The sequence below is a fragment of the Rutidosis leptorrhynchoides genome, chromosome 4, assembly GCF_046630445.1.
Source record: "Rutidosis leptorrhynchoides isolate AG116_Rl617_1_P2 chromosome 4, CSIRO_AGI_Rlap_v1, whole genome shotgun sequence".
NCBI classification, from domain to species: Eukaryota; Viridiplantae; Streptophyta; class Magnoliopsida; order Asterales; family Asteraceae; genus Rutidosis; species Rutidosis leptorrhynchoides.
Window position 1 is genome coordinate 451,181,799 of NC_092336.1, and position 18,089 is coordinate 451,199,887.

Below are 18,089 nucleotides of genomic sequence, written 5' to 3' on the forward strand. Positions count from 1 at the left end.
TGCTACATTCGTTGGGTTTCGGTACCACTTGGTGTAGTTGGATTATGGGATGTCTTAAATCATCCTAAACATCCGTTCTCGTTAATGGTAGTCTGACTCGCGAATTCCCGATTAAAAGGGGCTTACGTCAGGGTGATCCGTTGAGTCCTTTCCTTTTCATTATTGTTATGGAAGGTCTTCACTTAGCATTTGACAAATCTTTACAATCAGGTTTTATTCGTGGCATAAGTGTAGGGGCGAATGCGATGAAGCTATCTCACTTTATTTACGCCGATGATGTTATTTTTATGACGGAATGGAGTAGTTCTGAGTTAGATCATATGCTTCGTATCTTTGACATTTTTTTTATCTTATCTCGGGTCTCAAACTTAATGTTGCAAAATCTCATGTTTTTGGAGTTGGGATCGATCAGAATATTGTTGACGGGATGGCTTTTTCCGCGGGTTGTAGATGATAATGCTAAAAACGAACATATATTTCATAGCATTATCCCTCAAGAAAGACAAGCTTTTAGTTGCAATTGTTCTATTTATAAGTGATATTCGTTTAAATAATAAAAGGTGAAGATAAAAGACAGATTCGACGAATTAAAGACGCAAATGACCAAAACACTAAAAAGTACAAAGTACAATCCAAGAGGTTCAATTTATTGATGAGAAACGTCTAAAAGTTACAAGAGTACGAGCCGCAAAACGCAAAGTACAAGATATTAAATCGTACGAAAGGACGTTCGAAAATCCGAAAACGGGGCATGAACCAACTATCAACGCGCAACTCAACGGAGCTAAAATTACAAGTCAACGATGCACTAGAATATAATATAATATATATATATAATTATATAAATTATATATATTATATATTATATAAATTGAGGCAGCCCACGTTTTAAAAGGAAAATATCTGGGTACAGCTGGCCATGCGATCGCATGGCCAGGAAGAAGAAAAAGCATGCGATCGCATGAACCCAGGAGGCTGGCCACATCTATAAATTGGAACATTTTCTGCTCGAGTTAAACACAATATATATCCATCTATCATCATACTCTCAATATATATTTATATTTATATTTTAATTTTAATTTTAATTTTAAGTTAATAATAATAAGGTTATAGTGGCGAATGTTTTAAGTTTGTAAGTCGAAATTCTGTCCGTGTAACACTACGCAATTAATACTCATTGTATGTTATGTTCAACCTTTTTAAATTAATGTATCGTAGCTAAGTTATTATTATGCTTATTTAAGCCGAAGTAATCGTGATGTTGGGCTAACTATTAAGATTGGGTAATTGGGCTTTGTACCATAATTGGGGTTTGGACAAAAGACCGACACTTGTGGAAATTGGACTATGGACTATTAATGGGCTTTATATTTGTTTAACTGAATGATAGTTCGTTAATTTAATATAGAGATTTACAATTTGACGTCGGACACGATGGGCGGGATATTTATAAGTACTAATAATCGTTTATTTAACCGGACACGGGAATGGATTAATAGTCAATGGACTCATTAAAACAGGGGTAGATTACATACAAGGAGACTTGGTGTAATTGTTAATAAAGTATTAAAACCTTGGATTGCACACAGTCGATAACCTGGTGTAATCATTAACAATGTATTAAAACCGTATTACAGTTTAAGTCCCCAATTAGTCGGAATATTTGACTTCGGGTATAAGGATAATTTGACGAGGATACTCGCACTTTATATTTATGACTGATGGACTGTTATGGACAAAAACCAGATGGACATATCGAATAATCCAGGACAAAGGACAATTAACCCATGGTAATAAACTAAAATCAACACGTCGAACATCATGATTACGGAAGTTTAAATAAGCATAATTCCTTTATTTTATATCTTATTGCATTTTTAATTATCGTACTTTTAATTATCGTAATTTTATTTACCGTCATTTTAATTATCGTACTTTTAATTATCGCATTTTTATTTATCGTCATTTACTTTACGCTTTAAATTAAGTCATTTGTATATTTAATATTTTACATTAGGTTTTAATTGTGACTTAAGACATAAAATTGACAAACCGGCCACTAAACGGTAAAAACCCCATTTTTATAATAATAATACTACTTATATATATATATACATATATATACAAATATAGTTTAAAAATATATACAAATATAGTTTAAAAATATAGCGTTAAACATGGCTAGCTCCCTGCGGAACGAACCAGACTTACTAAAAACTATACTACTCTACGATTAGGTACACTGCCTATAGTGTTGTAGCAAGGTTTAGGTATATCCATTCAATAAATAAATAAATAACTTGTGTAAAATTGTATCGTATTTAATAGTATTTCGCAGTAAAATTATAACTATTTCGTATACACCTCGCATAACATCAAGTATTTTTGGCGCCGCTGCCGGGGAATATCTTAAACGCCGAAGCAAAACGCTATTAAAATATATATATATATATATATATATATATATATATATATATATATATATATATATATATATATATATATATATATATATATATATATATATATATATTTTAATAGTTTGTTTAAAATATATATAATTATAAAGTATTCCTATTTCTATTTTAGTTTTTAAAATATAAGTTTTTATTTATATAAATATTTTATATAAGTTAAAAACAGAAAAAAAAAAATATAATATAAAAATAATCGGACCGACACTGTAGCAGCCCAAAACTTTGAACTGGATCCGCAGGTCATGCGACCGCATGACAATATAACTAACACTCCATGTGATCGCATGGAGTGACTTGACAGGTCTGATCATTAAACTGAATGGAATTAGGGTTAGGTTTTAATATAATTATTATTAATTAATTAGTAATTAGGGTTTAGTTTTTTTAATATTTAGTTTAGTTTTAAATTAATTTGCATTTTTAAGTTTTAATTAGTTTTAATAAATTACAAATTAATACTTTTATAAAATAATAATATTAAAATAATATTTTTATAAAAATTGTATTTTTATAACTTTAATTTTATTTTTATATTTTGTATCTTTTTATTCGTAATTTGTATTTTTATCGTTCGTAACTAGTTTTAAGATATAGTTTTTGCCGTAGTTATTTTTATTTCTAGATTTTTAAGTTTTGCCGTAAAATCCCTTAAGTGCTTTTTCTTTAGACTAAGATTTAGGTGCTTTAGAATTTTGCGACGCCGTTTTAAGATTTTAGTACTTTTTAAGTTATTGCCGTTTTGGATATAGAATTCCTTTTAAGCTTTAATACCTTTAGACGCAACTTTTAATATTTAGTTTTTAGACTTTTGAGTTTCGACGCTTTACTTTCTTATTATTATATTTCAACCTTTTATTTTTCGACGTTTTTCGACGCACTCTTTTTCTTTCTTATTTCTGGACGCTCTAGTTTTTAGGACATAGAATTTTCTTTATTTTCTTTAAAACTTCGACGAAAAATTATTTTAAGTGGTTAAATTGATAGACATCCAAAATTTTCTGGTTCGTAGTAATAGTTGGATTTGTTAGTGGCGAGTTGTGGGCTTCCGATTTAAAGGGTCTTGGCTACCTGCTGCATCTATTGGCTATTCGAAACGTGGACAAAATCAAAAAAGTCTATTAATTCGATAACTTATATAATTTTTATTTTTATAACTTATAGGATATTCTGTGAATGCACCGAGCAAAACGTTCACCACCTTTCATACGTTCACCACCTGTAACTCGATCAAGACATCTAGCTAATATTGTCACCGTTGATTTTTCTTTAGAAAATTAGTTGAAAATTTTCTTAAACAATTCTTTCCGGCATCTAAAGCTGTGAGACTTCAAGGAGAAATAGTTACGTTCACACAAAAATCAAATGAAACATTATATGAGGCATAGAAAAGATTTGGAAAGTTGTTAAGAGGATGTCCGCAACATGGTTTAGATACTTATCGAATAGTACAAATATTCTACCAAGGATGCGATTTTACTACACGAAAAGACATCGACATAGCAGCTGGTGGTTCCATTATGAAGAAAACCGCAACTGAAGCTTACAAAATTATTGATAACACTGCTTCCCACTCACATGAGTGGCATAAAAAAAAAGACATTGTTAGATCATCTAAAGCGGCTAGAGCCGATTCTAGCCACGACTTTGATTCCATTTCCGCAAAGATAGATGCTTTCAAGAGACGAATGGAAAAGATGACTAAAGATATTCACGCAATACGAATTAGTTGTGAGCAGTGTGGAGGACCACATTTGACAAAAGACTGTCTCAGTATTTAACAAACAATGGAACAAAGAGAGAATGTTTCATACATGAACCAAAGGCCTGGAAATAATTATCAAAGTAATTATCAACCACCAAGACCAAACTACAATCAAAATCAGAATTATAACCGAAATGTTCCATACAACAACCAACAAGGTCCTAGCAATCAACAAGTATCCAATAATACTTACAATCAGCAAAGACCTATTTTTCCAATTAAACCACCACAAACCGATGATAAAAAGCAAAATTTAGAAGATATGATGTCGAAGCTAGTTGAATCTCAAACTCAATTTTTCACATCTCAGAAACAAACCAATGAACAAAATGCTCAAGCATTTAGAAATCAACAAGCTTCTATTCAAAATCTGGAACAAAGAAGTAAGCAACCTAGCAAGGTTGATAGGTGAAAGAAAACCGGAAAGTTTACCTAGTGATACAAATGCTAACCCCCGGAATGAAACAGCTAAAGCCATTACCACGAGAAGTGGTATTACACTTAAACCACCTGAAATACCTGTAATTTCTGATGACTCTACTCCTACTACACAGGCACCACAGCCTGAGCAAGATAAGGAAACAGAACCGGTAGTTGAAATGGTTAATGAAGATAACACAGTTAAGGCTAAGCCTTATGTTAAACCATACCAACCACCACTTCCTTACCCAAGTAAAATGAGAAAAGAAAGACTTGAAGCCGAGCAATCCAAATTCTTGGATATGTTTAAACAAATAAATGTCAATCTTCCTTTCATTGATGTGATTTCAGGAATGCCTAGGTATGCCAAATTCTTGAAATATCTAATCACAAATAGAAAAAAAATGGAAGAACTCTCGGCTGTTACAATGAATGCTAATTGTTCTGTAGTACTGTTGAATAAACTACCAGAAAAATTATCAGATCCAGGAAGTTTCACAATTCCATGTTTTCTGGGTAGTCTAAGTTCAATAGAAGCATTGGCAGACTTAGGTGCTAGTATAAATTTAATGCCGTATTCACTATACGCTAAATTAGACCTCGGAGAATTGAAACCAACACGAATCAGCATACAACTAGCCAATCGATCAGTAAAATATCCTAGAGGGATAATGGAGAACATGCTAGTTAAAGTTGATACTTTAGTATTTCCAGTAGATTTTATTATTCTGGACATGGAAGAAGATTCTCGAGTTCCTCTTATATTAGGAAAACCATTCTTAAACACGGCTAAAGCAATAATAGACGTGTTCGTTAAGAAACTGACCCTAAGTATAGAGGACGAGAGTGTTACCTTTTCTATTGATAGAGCCATGCAACAACCGCAATCTACAGATGATACATGTTATTATATTCAAACTATAGATTCACATGCAGAATTGTTAGAAGAATTTCCAGAATTACAAGGAACAGGAGAATGTTCTTTAGGAGAAGGAACTGAACCAATTGATTAAGCTGAAATATTAGTACACTTATGGCTAATGAATATGAACCAACAACAGAAGAACTTCAAATGCTAAAAGAGGAAGACAGATATCGATACAAATCATCGATAGAAGAACCACCGATATTAGAGTTAAAGCCATTTCCAAACCATTTGGAATACGCTTATTTACATGGTGAATCTGAATTACCTGTAATAATATCATCTTCTCTTATGGAAAATGAAAAATCTCAACTCATTTATGTGCTAAAAGCTCATAAAACAGTTATTGCATGAAAGATTCATGGCATTAAAGGTATTAGTTCTTCGTATTGCACACATAAAATCCTTATGGAAGAAGGCCATAAAACCTATGTGCAACGCCAACCAAGACTAAATCCAAATATGCAAGATGTTGTTAAGAAAGAAATTATTAAACTGCTCGATGCAGGTTTAATTTATCCAATCTCTGATAGTCCATGGGTAAGCCCAGTTCAATGCGTACCTAAGAAGGGTGGCATGACTGTCATCACAAATGAAAAAAAAATGAGCTTATTCCTACTAGGACTGTATCCTGATGGCGTGTTTGTATTGATTATAGAAAATTAAATGACGACACCATAAAAGATCACTTTCCCTTACCTTTCATTGATCAAATGTTGGAAAGGTTAGCTGGGAATAGTTACTATTGTTTTCTTGACGGTTTCTCCGGATACTTTCAAATTCCAATCGCACTCGAGGACCAAGAGAAAACCACCTTCACGTGCCCTTATGGTACTTTTGCTTACAAACGCATGCCATTTGGACTTTGCAACGCCCCTGCAACCTTTCAAAGGTGCATGATGGTGATTTTTCATGACATGATAGAAGAATGCATGGAAGTTTTCATGGATGACTTTTCCATCTTCGATGATACTTTTGAATCATGTCTAGTTAATCTTGAACGAATTCTAATTAGATGCGAACAATCAAATCTAGTACTTAATTGGGAGAAATGCCATTTCATGGTTAAAGAAGGCATCGTTCTTGGTCATAAAATTTTAAAGGAAGGAATTGAAGTGGATAGAGCTAAAGTAGATGTAATTGCTAAACTTCCACATCCTACCAATGTTAGAGGAGTTAGGAGTTTTCTAGGGCATGCCGGTTTTTACCGACGTTTCATAAAAGATTTTTCTAAAATTGCCACTCCTATGAATAAACTCCTAGAAAAGGATGCTCCATTCATCTTTTCAGATGAATGCATCAAATCTTTTAATATTCTTAAAGAAACACTCACTAATACGCCGATCATGATAACTCCAAATTGGAATCTACCATTTGAACTTATGTGCGATGCAAGTGATTTTGCAATGGGATCCGTTTTAGGACAAATGATTGAAAAACGATTTCAACCTATCAATTACGCTAGTAAGACTTTACAAGGATCACAAACGAATTACACAACTACTAAAAAAGAACTCCTTGCTATTGTCTTTGCTTTTGACAAATTTCGTTCATATCTTGTTCTAGCAAAAACAGTGGTCTATAGCGACCATTCTGCTCTTAGATACCTATTTTCGAAACAAGTTGCCAAACCACGATTAATCCGTTGGATCTTACTCTTACAAGAGTTCGATATTGAGATCCGAGACAAAAAGGAAGCAGAAAATCTCGTCGCTGTTCATCGTTCTCGTCTTGAAAATCCCGAATTAGAAGTTCTAAATGAATCGGCCATACAAGATAACTTTCCTGATGAATATCTTTTGAAAATCGATTATAATGAAATTCCATGGTTTGCAGACTATGCAAACTACTTAGTATGTGAATTCCTTGAAAAAGGGTTGTCGTACCAAAAATGAAAGAAATTCTTTAGTGATATAAAACACTATTTCTGGGAAGATCCACATTTGTTTAAAAGTTGTCCCGATGGAATAATCCGCCGATGTGTATTCGGAGATGAAGCTAGTAAAATCTTAAACCATTGTCACACAGGACCAACAGGAGGGCATTATGGGCCTCAACTCACAGCAAGAAAAGTCTATGACGCTGGATTCTATTGGCCTACAATTTTCAAAGACGCGCACCTTCTTTGTAAATCCTGTGATGCTTGTCAAAGGGCCAGAAAAATAAGTCAACGTGATGAAATGCCACAAAATGTCATTCAAGTATGTGAAGTATTTGACGTTTGGGGTATTGACTTTATGGGTCCATTTCCAAAATCTCATAATAATCTCTACATTCTCGTTGCCATTGATTATGTATCTAAATGGGTGGAAGCACAAGCTCTCCCGACTAACGATGTACGAGTTGTAGTCAATTTTTTAAAACGTCTTTTTGCTAGGTTTGGAACACCGAAAGCTTTAATAAGTGATCGGGGTACTCATTTTTGTAATAATCAACTTGAGAAAGTTCTCAAAAGATATGGAGTAACTCATAAAATCTCAACCGCTTATCATCCACAAACGAGTGGACAAGTTGAAAATACCAACCGAGCATTAAAACGTATTCTAGAGAAAACTGTAGGATCAAATCCAAAGGAATGGTCCATGAAATTGGAGGATGCACTCTGGGCTTTTCGAACAGCCTACAAAACTCCAATTGGAACCACACCTTTTAGACTCGTTTACGGAAAAGCATGTCACCTTCCAGTAAAAATTGAGCACAAAGCATTTTGGGCTTTGAAGACATGTAATCTTGATTTACATGAAGTCGGATGTCTACGGTTAAGTCAACTAAACGAATTAGAAGAATTGAGATATGAAGCATACAAAAATTCGTTAATCTATAAGGAAAGAACGAAGAAATGGCATGATAAAAGAATCAGAAGTTCAAAAGAATTTAAGGAAGGAGACAGAGTTCTTCTTTTCAATTCACAATTCAAGCTATTTCCTGGAAAATTGAAATCAAGATGGTCTGGACCATTCATAGTCAAAAGAGTTTTCCCGTACGAAACAGTAGAATTAATAAATTCAAATGGGGTTGAATTTAAGGTTAATGGTCACAGAGTTAAATATTACATAGATAATCCAATGGAAGTTGAAGATGAAGTTAATCACAATTTCGACACCACATCTAACTAAGTGTGGGAAGATTCGAATCTTTTAAGGGTAATATGAATTTCTGTTAGATTTAGATATTCTGTTTTCGTGTAGTTCTTGAAAATGGAATCCGCATGGTCTTTCCCTAGCAGACCCTAAAGAACTAGTCTTCTCCCCCCATTCTGAATTTTTATTTTTTTTAGGTTTTACGAGATGAAGAATTCCTTTGATTTGAACCATGGTCTAATGCTACACGCTATGATTACTAAACGTAATAATGACACACTTCCGAGTGAATTGGTATCATTCATAAGAGGCAAAATGGACGGAGTAAGGAGAGAACTTAGGAACAATCATAATAAGATACATTTTGGTAAAGGAAAATCAAAATCTGCAACAAAAAGAAGAGCATGACACCTTGAAAGATGTCATAAATGTGCAAAATGGTCACACGAAGGTAAATGTTCGAACAATCAAACATATTCAAATACTGAATTTGTTACTCTATTCAGAGAAGGACCGTTCATATGTTTAGAAGAAAAGTTATTGAAGAATCGAGGTTACGCTTATGTAGCTATGGAAAACCAAATCACACGACTCTCCTATGAGTCGGCTAAAGCAGGTCTCTGAGAATTCTTTCTCACAGGTAAGTATGTACAGTTTTATTTGTTTTTATTGATTGCTTTTAACCTTTTGATAATAAACGCTGAATCGTTCGCTATAAAGTATTAAATTGATATTTAATAAAATTAGGTATGCGAAACCGAAATTATTGATATCATACAAAATTTTATTACATCACTGCGAAATTTACCCTTTATTCTTAAGGTATAAATATCTTTAATCAATCAATCCAAAATATTTCAGAAATTCGTCAGGAGTAAAACTAGGTAAAATAGCCGAAATTACTTTACCCAAAAGAGGGGCGTATATTTTTGATAATATTTGATTGATTAAAGTGGGATAAAAGACCAAAAAAAATTTTAATTTTAATTTTTACCTTGTTTTTAAATTAATATTAAATTATTATTGTAAATTTTTAAAACCAATATATTTAAGTTTTTAAATATTTAAAAAAAAAACTACTATTTTTAATATAAGTTTGTAAAATTAAAAATATTAATTATATTTATATGAATTTTTAATTTTATGCATTTTAAATTTAAGTTTGGTGTGAATTTAAAAACAAAAATGTACTTTATTTCATTAAGTTAAAAATGTGATTTCTAAAAATTCGTCGTGAGTTGAAGACTAGGTCATTGAACCGAAATTGCTTAACTCAAGGGAGGGACGAGAAATTTTGTTATCATTATTTTTAATCTTATTGAATTAAAGTATGCCAAAAACATTAAAAAACCCAAAAATCTTTGCTTTTTTAAAACAACGATTAAAAGTGACAAATTTTAAAATTTTGTCGAGAGACGAACTAGGACAAAGATCTGAAACGCCCTCATTCTAAAAAAACAAATTTTTAAAAATTAATTAATTGTTTTATAAGTAAAAGGTTTAAAAAAAAAAACCCTGGACCTCATGCGATCGCATGGGAATTGCACGGGTAGCCATACGATCGCATGGCCCTTAAAAACTGGTCAGGATCAAAAGCTCATCGAGCTGTATTCTGTCCACATAAAACACACACACAAACATACGCAAATACTCTCAAAACGTCACCTAAAATCATCATTTTTTAACCAAATTTGTCACTACAATTCGCTACAATCATGTATTTTCTCAGATGGGGAAGCAGAAAGGTAAAAATTTCATCCCTAAACTCATAAAATTCCTAATTTTGTGATAATTATAAATATTTGTCCTAATTTAATTTTGATAAGTTTTAGTGTAATTAGAGTTAAATTGTTAGTATATTATGCATGTATAACCTAGATTGATGCTATTTGTCATGATTTGAAGCCTTAAACTTCAAATTTTTTAGAAATATAGGGTTTGTGTTCTTGAGCAATTTGTGACTTTTTGATATAAACAAGTTATGACCGATTTTTGTTATAAATTATTGCTAAATTAAGTAGTGTAACATGTTTAGGTTGTTAATTGATTCAAACTTTGATCCTAAACATGATTTTTGAGAATTAAAGTGGACTTTTTAAGTCTAAAATTCATGAATTTGATTAATTTGATATAAATGCCATTTGAAACTTGTTTAATTGCTAGTAATGATTATTTTGACATGTTATTTGAGATAAAATCTTATGAACTTTGTAAACATTTTCATATGTGCTTATTTGAAAAATTGTAGAATTGATAAAAATATGAAAATGAGTATAAGTTTAACATGGATTAAACATGTTATTGTAATTGTTTTAATTTGTTATTTTGCTAACACTAATGCATATTTGGATGCACAAATTTTGTGTTTAATGTGTTTTGCAGAGAAATACAGATGCGGACGGTGCATCATCATCTAGGTAACCTGATCCGAAACCACAGCCAGAGATGCAATATCACGAACCAGAACAATAACCTGAACAACAATAACATTATGATCAACACGTGCAATACTATGAACCAGAACCACAATTTTTTATTACCTACGTAGTATTTTCTGTTCACCATATAATAGAACATCCAACAATTCATGAAGAATAGTTGCATCCCAATTTAAGATTTGATAGAAGTTAGAGAGATTACCCGACGTACCAAAGTAATAAATTTAAGCTTTGGACCAAAAATGTAGAAGTACCAAGGGTAATAGATTGGGAGCCTTTGAAAAGGGTCCACCTAGCTAACCCAGTTAGGCAGCATCTAATCCAAAGGTATGGCAGCTCTTCTTTTTTTGATTGGGAACGTTTATTTACCACTCGTAGGCCTGTATATAAGGAGTGGTGTGTTGAACTAATGAGTACTATAGCTTTTAATAAGGATGCAGATAGGTTAGATGATAAGAGTTTTCTTAGATTTTTACTTGGCAGTAGGATGTACAGGATGTCCATGCTGGACATGGCCAGGGCTTTACAGATTTACACTCCTGATGAATTACTATCACTTGATTGTACAAATTTGATTTATCATGGTGAGAGGGTAGATAGAAATTTTGACGCTAACGCCAGCTGGAGGCGTATGTCAAATTTTAATGTGTTTACGCTGGGAGGAAGACACTCCTATTTAGATATTAATAAAGTCGAGCTTCGTATAATACATAGATTCTTAGCAAACTCGATTACACAAAGAGGTAACAATAAGGAGAAAATGACCTTACACGATTTATTTTACCTTAAGTGCATTCGAGACATTAGAAGCTTTGTTAATATCCCCTACTGTGTTGGTTTTTATCTGTCCAAAATGGTGGAAGGAATACAGGACGGGGGAATAATAGGAGAAGGCATTTTTGTTACTCTCATTGGAGAGTATTTAGGTGTAGATAGGGAACAAGGGGGTCCAATGATGGTAGTTCAGGAACATGACGATACTTTAGGTTTGCAAGTCTATCAAGGTACAAAGGTATTGACTAGGAGATGCAATCAGGCAATACCATATCAGGGCCGCCATCCACAAGTAGAGAGGGGTTCGGATGAGGAGATGGAGGAAGCAGATGACATCAGGGATGTCATTAGGGATAGTGCTACTGACGTTTTCCAGCGTATAGATGAGGTAGAAATGACTAATGAGGATAGGCATCGTTGGTATGAGCAGTGGAAAGCCGCGAATGAGTATGAGACTTCCAGGCGACGCCAACACGATAGCTGGCAAATTCATCAGCACCAAATCTTGAGCCAGCTATCATATCAGGTACCAAATAACTACATCCCGACTCGACCTGCTTACTATCCACCACATCAACCCGACATGCGACTACCCTTTAACCTATACGACCCCAATCAAGCCTACCAGGACACCTATCACCAACCATGGAACCCGAACGACGATATGAATTGCAATCCCTATCCAAATCAATAGTGTTCCATTGGTGATTTCTTATCTTTTATTATTTTTATCTATTTATGTTAAACATTTAACATTTTGATACTTTTATGTAATGTTTAACATTTTTATTATTTTGTACTAATATTTCATATTTGATTTGAAAGTGGGATGTTAAGTCTCATTTCAAATTATCATGCATGTTTATATTTGTATGTTTGTATATTGTCAGTTGTACAAAACAGGGTAAAACAACGCATTTTCAAAGACTGGCATTAAGTTCAGCAAAAGCTATTAATTTTAACGACAAAATTCAAAATATATGTGAAATAACAACAGACGGAATGAACAAATGAAGTGCACCATTTATCATTCAAAGCATACAACAATATGTTTGGAAACTTTGGTAAAATTTAATCATTTTTCTACGCTAATCACCCTCAATAATTTAAATTGCTACTGATTTCTTGCAAATGAGGGCATTGCAAGATCTTAAGTGTGGGAAGGGGTTAAATTCTTTCGGATTTTTAAAAAATTTTAATTTAAACACTTGGTTACCATTAAAAATACTAGTAACGCAGTAGTTGTATTAGAATCTAGTGCTCTCTGATAATAAAGAACAGCCCTAGTCTTATATACTAACTACCCACTTCTTGTAAAAAATTTAAAAATTTTCAACTAAATGAATTCAAAATCATGTTTATACATATTTATGAACGATAAAACTAGGTGTTAACACCAAAATTATTGTTACCTTGGAAAAAGACATAAATTGAGAAACAACCCAAAACGTTTGAATTCATTTAAAATGGAATAGAGGAGAATAAAAAGGCAAAGAAAGGCCAAGTGTGGGAAATTTTTACCAAGTTATTTAAATCACATATTGTAGTGACCCGAACTTTTCCATGTTTATATATATTAATTGAGATTGATGTTTACATGATTAAATGTTTCCAACATGTTAAGCAATCAAACTTGTTAAGACTTGATTAATTGAAATAGGTTTCATATAGACAATTGACCACCCAAGTTGACCGGTGATTCACGAACGTTAAAACTTGTAAAAAAACTATATGATGACATATATATGGTTATATATATAGTTAACATGATATTATGATAAGTAAACATATCATTAATTATATTAACAATGAACTACATATGTAAAAACAAGACTACTAACTTAATGATTTTGAAGCGAGACATATATGTAACGTTTATCGTTGTAACGACATTTAATGTATATATATCATATTAAGAGATATTCGTACATCATAATATCATGATAATATAATAATTTAAAATCTCTTTTGATATTATAAACATTGGGTTAACAACATTTAACAAGATCGTTAACCTAAAGGTTTCAAAACAACACTTACATGTAACGACTAACGACGACTTAACGACTCAGTTAAAATGTATATACATGTAGTGTTTTAATATGTATTTATACACTTTTGAAAGACTTCAATACACTTATCAAAATACTTCTACTTAACAAAAATGCTTACAATTACATTCTCGTTCAGTTTCATCAACAATTCTACTCGTATGCACCCGTATTCGTACTCGTACAATACACAGCTTTTAGATGTATGTACTATTGGTATATACACTCCAATGATCAGCTATTAGCAGCCCATGTGAGTCACCTAACACATGTGGGAACCATCATTTGGCAACTAGCATGAAATATCTCATAAGATTACAAAAATATGAGTAATCATTCATGACTTATTTACATGAAAACAAAATTACATATCCTTTATATCTAATCCATACACCAACGACCAAAAACACCTACAAACACTTTCATTCTTCAATTTTCTTCATCTAATTGAACTCTCTCAAGTTCTATCTTCAAGTTCTATCTTCAAGTTCTAAGTGTTCTTCATAAATTCCAAAAGTTCTAGTTTCATAAAATCAAGAATACTTTCAAGTTTGCTAGCTCACTTCCAATCTTGTAAGGTGATCATCCAACCTCAAGAAATCTTTGTTTCTTACAGTAGGTTATCATTCTAATACAAGGTAATAATCATATTCAAACTTTGGTTCAATTTCTATAACTATAACAATCTTATTTCAAGTGATGATCTTACTTGAACTTGTTTTCGTGTCATGATTTTGCTTCAAGAACTTTGAGCCATCCAAGGATCCATTGAAGCTAGATCCATTTTTCTCTTTTCCAGTAGGTTCATCCAAGGAACTTAAGGTAGTAATGATGTTCATAACATCATTCGATTTATACATATAAAGCTATCTTTTTCGAAGGTTTAAACTTGTAATCACTAGAACATAGTTTAGTTAATTCTAAACTTGTTCGCAAACAAAAGTTAATCCTTCTAACTTGACTTTTAAAATCAACTAAACACATGTTCTATATCTATATGATATGCTAACTTAATGATTTAAAACCTGGAAACACGAAAAACACCGTAAAACCGGATTTACGCCGTCGTAGTAACACCGCGGGCTGTTTTGGGTTAGTTAATTAAAAACTATGATAAACTTTGATTTAAAAGTTGTTATTCTGATAAAATGATTTTTATTATGAACATGAAACTATATCCAAAAATTATGGTTAAACTCAAAGTGGAAGTATGTTTTCTAAAATGGTCATCTAGACGTCGTTCTTTCGACTGAAATGACTACCTTTACAAAAACGACTTGTAACTTATTTTTCCGACTAGAAACCTATACTTTTTTTGTTTAGATTCATAAAATATAGTTCAATATGAAACCATAGCAATTTGATTCACTCAAAACGGATTTAAAATGAAGAAGTTATGGGTAAAACAAGATTGGATAATTTTTCTCATTTTAGCTACGTGAAAATTGGTAACAAATCTATTCCAACCATAACTTAATCAACTTGTATTATATATTATGTAATCTTGAGATACCATAGACACGTATACAATGTTTCGACCTATCATGTCGACACATCTATATATATTTCGGAACAACCATAGACACTCTATATGTGAATGTTGGAGTTAGCTATACAGGGTTGAGGTTGATTCCAAAATATATATAGTTTGAGTTGTGATCAATACTGAGATACGTATACACTGGGTCGTGGATTGATTCAAGATAATATTTATCGATTTATTTCTGTACATCTAACTGTGGACAACTAGTTGTAGGTTACTAACGAGGACAGCTGACTTAATAAACTTAAAACATCAAAATATATTAAAAGTGTTGTAAATATATTTTGAACATACTTTGATATATATGTATATATTGTTATAGGTTCGTGAATCAACCAGTGGCCAAGTCTTACTTCCCGACGAAGTAAAAATCTGTGAAAGTGAGTTATAGTCCCACTTTTAAAATCTAATATTTTTGGGATGAGAATACATGCAGGTTTTATAAATGATTTACAAAATAGACACAAGTACGTGAAACTACATTCTATGGTTGAATTATCGAAATCGAATATGCCCCTTTTTATTAAGTCTGGTAATCTAAGAATTAGGGAACAGACACCCTAATTGACGCGAATCCTAAAGATAGATCTATTGGGCCTAACAAACCCCATCCAAAGTACCGGATGCTTTAGTACTTCGAAATTTATATCATATCCGAAGGGTGTCCCGGAATGATGGGGATATTCTTATATATGCATCTTGTTATTGTCGGTTACCAGGTGTTCACCATATGAATGATTTTTATCTCTATGTATGGGATGTGTATTGAAATATGAAATCTTGTGGTCTATTGTTACGATTTGATATATATAGGTTAAACCTATAACTCACCAACATTTTTGTTGACGTTTTAAGCATGTTTATTCTCAGGTGATTATTAAGAGCTTCCGCTGTCGCATACTTAAATAAGGACAAGATTTGGAGTCCATGCTTGTATGATATTGTGTAAAAACTGCATTCAAGAAACTTATTTTGTTGTAACATATTTGTATTGTAAACCATTATGTAATGGTCGTGTGTAAACAGGATATTTTAGATTATCATTATTTGATAATCTACGTAAAGCTTTTTAAACTTTTATTGATGAAATAAAGGTTATGGTTTGTTTAAAAATGAATGCAGTCTTTGAAAAACGTCTCATATAGAGGTCAAAACCTCGCAACGAAATCAATTAATATGGAACGTTTTTAATCAATAAGAACGGGACATTTCAGTTGGTATCCGAGCGTTGGTCTTAGAGAACCAGAAAATTTGCATTAGTGTGTCTTATCGAGTTTGTTAGGATGCATTAGTGAGTCTGGACTTCGACCGTGTTTTCTTTAAAAATGATTGCTTAACATTTTTGTTGGAAACTATATATTTTTAACATATGAATATTATGTGATATATTAATCTCTTAACGTGTTTGATATTATGTGATAGATGTCTACCTCTAGAACAAGTCCCATTGACTCACCTAATAATAATGAAGAGTCAAATGTAAATTGGAATGATTTGTGGACTGATTCACAAGTTCCCGAAGAGGAACCGGAAGAAGAGTCGGAACCGGAAGAAGAATCGGAACCGGAAGAAGAATCGGAACCGGATGAAGAAATAGAACCGGTGGGGGAAATAATAAAACGGTTAAGTAAAAGAAAATCCTCAACCAACCGACCAAAGTTAATTATGGTCAATGGTGTTTCCGCCAAGGAAGCAAAATATTGGGAGGATTACCAATTCTCCGATGAATCGGATTCCGACGAGAATTCCGATGATGTTATAGAAATTACCCCAACTGAATTTAAAAAGGCAAAAGAAAATAATAAGGGAAAGGGCATAAAAATAGAGAAATCTAATTCCAACCCCGATGAACTTTATATGTATCGTCAACCCCCGAAGTCCTTAAGTTGTAACAATGACCCGGGAACCTCTAAACCACCAGGTTTTTCTAAACCAATGTAGCCAACGACGGCTCGTATTAGGGGAACATCATATATCCCTAGAAACTTGGCAAAATGAACCAAAACCGAAGAAGAAGAAACGAGCGAGTCGGAATAAGATAGTTGTATTCGTGTGGTGTAATATATGGAATATAGTGTTCTTATGCTTTATGATATATGTAAAAATTGCTTGTATTAATAAGTATTTTTTTTTATGAATCTAACTCTTGTCTATTTTACAGTTTAAAAACACAAAATGGATAGACAACCCAATATTTTAAGAGACCTACCCGGAGACATGATTGATGAAATCTTGTCTAGAGTCGGCCAGAATTCTTCGGCACAACTATTTAAGGCGAGATCAGTTTGTAAGACATTCGAAGAACGTTCCAAGAATGTCTTGGTTTATAAGAGACTTTCGTTTGAAAGATGGGGGATATCACATTGGGAAACCCATAAGTTACGATGTGTTTACTTTGACGCATATATTGCGGGGAACCCAAATGCTATTTTACGCAACGGGTTAAGAAATTATTTTGACTCAATATATCCGAATATTGGACTTCGTGATTTAGAAAAAGCGGCTAACATGCAACATAAAGAAGCGTGTTATGCTTACGGATTAGTAATGTTCGCTTCTCACCAAAGTGAGAACAAGAACATCGGGCTACAACTATTAAACAAAACGTTTCCACAA

General features: G+C 32.6%; 1 non-coding gene across 1 annotated transcript; it reads right to left on the reverse strand.

Annotated features, from left to right (window-relative positions):
• Positions 1–3,802: 3,802 nt before the first annotated feature.
• Positions 3,803–3,909, reverse strand: LOC139845747 (small nucleolar RNA R71). Its single transcript, XR_011758506.1, has one exon. It is a non-coding gene; the product is annotated as a small nucleolar RNA R71 (small nucleolar RNA).
• Positions 3,910–18,089: the final 14,180 nt, after the last annotated feature.